This window comes from Palaemon carinicauda, chromosome 14 (assembly GCF_036898095.1).
Source record: "Palaemon carinicauda isolate YSFRI2023 chromosome 14, ASM3689809v2, whole genome shotgun sequence".
Taxonomy (NCBI): domain Eukaryota; kingdom Metazoa; phylum Arthropoda; class Malacostraca; order Decapoda; family Palaemonidae; genus Palaemon; species Palaemon carinicauda.
In genome coordinates, this window is record NC_090738.1 from 92,365,827 (window position 1) to 92,368,619 (window position 2,793).

The following is a 2,793-nucleotide window of genomic DNA, read 5'->3' on the forward strand; positions in this document are numbered from 1 at the left end:
ACATACCCAAGACCTCCATCACCACCCCTTTCGGTACATACGCCTTCAAATACTCTTTTTTGGCCTTCGAAATGCTGGAGCATATTTTCAACGTCTCATGAATGGCATCTTAGGTGAGCTCCCCTTCCCTGTATGTTACGTGGATTATATATTTATGTTCTCTTCCTCCATGAGCACCTCCTTCACCTACAACAAAACTGACTTGTAGTCCTGTACGACAAGCGTACCTTCAGCGCCAACGAATTAACGTTCTTAGAGCATCGCATCACTCCTGAAGGATTCTTCAGAAGGAGGAAGCCATTCAGAATTTCCCCACGCCCTCGACCATCAAAGCACTGCAAGAATTCCTGGGCACGATCAGCTATTATCTCCGTTTCCTGCTAGTCATTGCTGCCACTCTTGGTGCCCCCTCCCCTCTATGCCTCCTTCAAGGGCAAGCTAAAAGACCTGAAGTGGGGTCCCCTTCAAGAAGCGGATTTCTGCAACACAAAGAATGTCTTATCAACCACTGCTCCTCTTACTTTTCTCATGCCACATGAACATATTCATCTCTACACCGATGCCGGGTATATCGCTATTGGTGCTCTGCTCAAGTAGGTGGTCAACAGCTCGCCAGCCCATTGACCTTTTTCAATAGAAAACTGTCCAAGGCGGAATCGGGCTATCCTACCTTAGATTGCGAATTGCTGGTGATGCACTTGCTGTCCGTCACTTTTGCATATTCTTAGAAGGTACACCCTTCATTATTCACATGGACTGCAGGGCTCTGGTGCACGCCTTCACTCGACAGTCCAATGCCTGGTCTGCCTGTCAATGGTGACTTCTCTGACATGGCTGAATACAATTGCACACTTCAACACATCCCTGGGAAAATCAATCTTGTTGCCCCTGTCTTCTCAAGAAGCACATTGACGACCATTTACCCGGTATTGGATTACAATACCTTGTCAGAAGCACAACGAAAATATCCAGAGTACCAAGCATGTAGGATATATTGCACATCCCTTCTTTGGGAAGACATCTTTCTCGACGATTCCAACATTACCCTCCTCTGTGACATCAGTACTTGTAGACCACACCATGGATACTTTCTCCCATGCGCTGAAAGGTGTATAATTTCCTAATAATAAAAATCCTAATGATTTCAATAAAAACAATAATTTCAATAATCCTAATAATAATGATAATTCTAATAACTTAAATAAAAATTATGTTTTTTGATAATTGTATGGAAATAGTAATTGAAGTTTTCGAAGTTGCCGAAGTCATTGATGTTGTGGCTTCTTACATCCCTAATGCCAATCTACTGAACAGCTACTGAAGACGAAGTTCATTTGTAACAATATTACTAAGGAAGCTAAGAATTGAGTCTGTGCTTGTACTTCATGCCAAACTTCAAAAGTACATCGACACATGGATTCAGCATTGGGCACCTCCCATCAACTTTTGTGGTGTTTTGCCCACATTCACGTCGACGTAGTGGGTCCCCTACCTGCACCACAAGGACATCATTACCTATTTACCGTCATCAACCGCTCCACTAGTTGGCCTGAATCCCTTCCCATGGAAACTTCAATGTCTGCCTAATGTACATCTACCTTACTCTCAGGATGGATAGCAATATTTTGTATCCCTGAGCATATTACTTCTGATAGGGGTACCATTCACCCTACATCAGAGAACCACCCACAACTCTACTATTTTTCCGTCTGCAACCTCCTCCGACAATCTCCAGATCATACGTCACGTTATGGGAGAATTTACTCCCTGCCGCCAGACTTACAAGTCCCCGGCTAAGCAACACTTACTGGCCGATCTACACTCGCCAACACACATTTTTCTCGCAATGTCACTACTAAGCCACCGTTACCGCACCCTTATACGGGCCCTTTTCTCGTGGTCTGTCGTGTGCCGAAGGCTTTCTGCATCAGCATTAGTAGCAAAGAAGCTGGGTCTCCAATGATCTCCTAAAACCTGTATAGTATATATCGTGTCAGATGGCTTGCCTACAGTACACCTTTCTAGAGCAGGGTGTCCTTTTTCACATGTATGTCCTTTTTAGGGGGAACCCAAGTACCGCACATGTTTTATACACACTCGTACACTGTAACAGTTCAGATTCTTTATCTTGTCACGCACTTTTCCCTGCACTGTTAATAGATCAACCTGTGTTATCATGCTGGCTCATGTCCGGTTTTTTTAATTTTTATGACGTTCTTCCTCGCAAGTTGCTGTATATAAACTTGATGATTGTTTGATAAAGTTCAGTTGCACTAACCTTAGAATGCATCATGACACTCGGGAGATGAGTTGTGGTACTATGTATACCCAAGAAACATCATATCAGTTGTTAAATAGTATCAAATACCATTAAGATAATGAAATTGAAATGGTTTTACTAATGTGGATAAATTATTGAAATCGGGTTAAGATCTAAGAATCACATCTTATCAAGATGGTAGGTTTTTTTTTATTTCATTGAGATGAAGATAAGATTTTCTAGCCAAATTTAGTTGCCGACAATTTTTTAATTAATTTGTTTTTACTTCCTAGGCTTGTTCTTAATATTCACGATATGCTGACAGCCCAACTAACACCCTTATTATAGGATTCAATCAAATACTCAGCATCCTAAAACGCGTTTCTTCTTTTTATAAGCATTTTTATATACTTTCATATAATTCCGCAAGGCTCATAATTACTGAAGTTGAGAAGACCACCATTTCATAAAGGTGAATTCTGAAACATTTTCATTTTCAGAATGAAAGATACGTTGTCTTTTAAGATTATTTT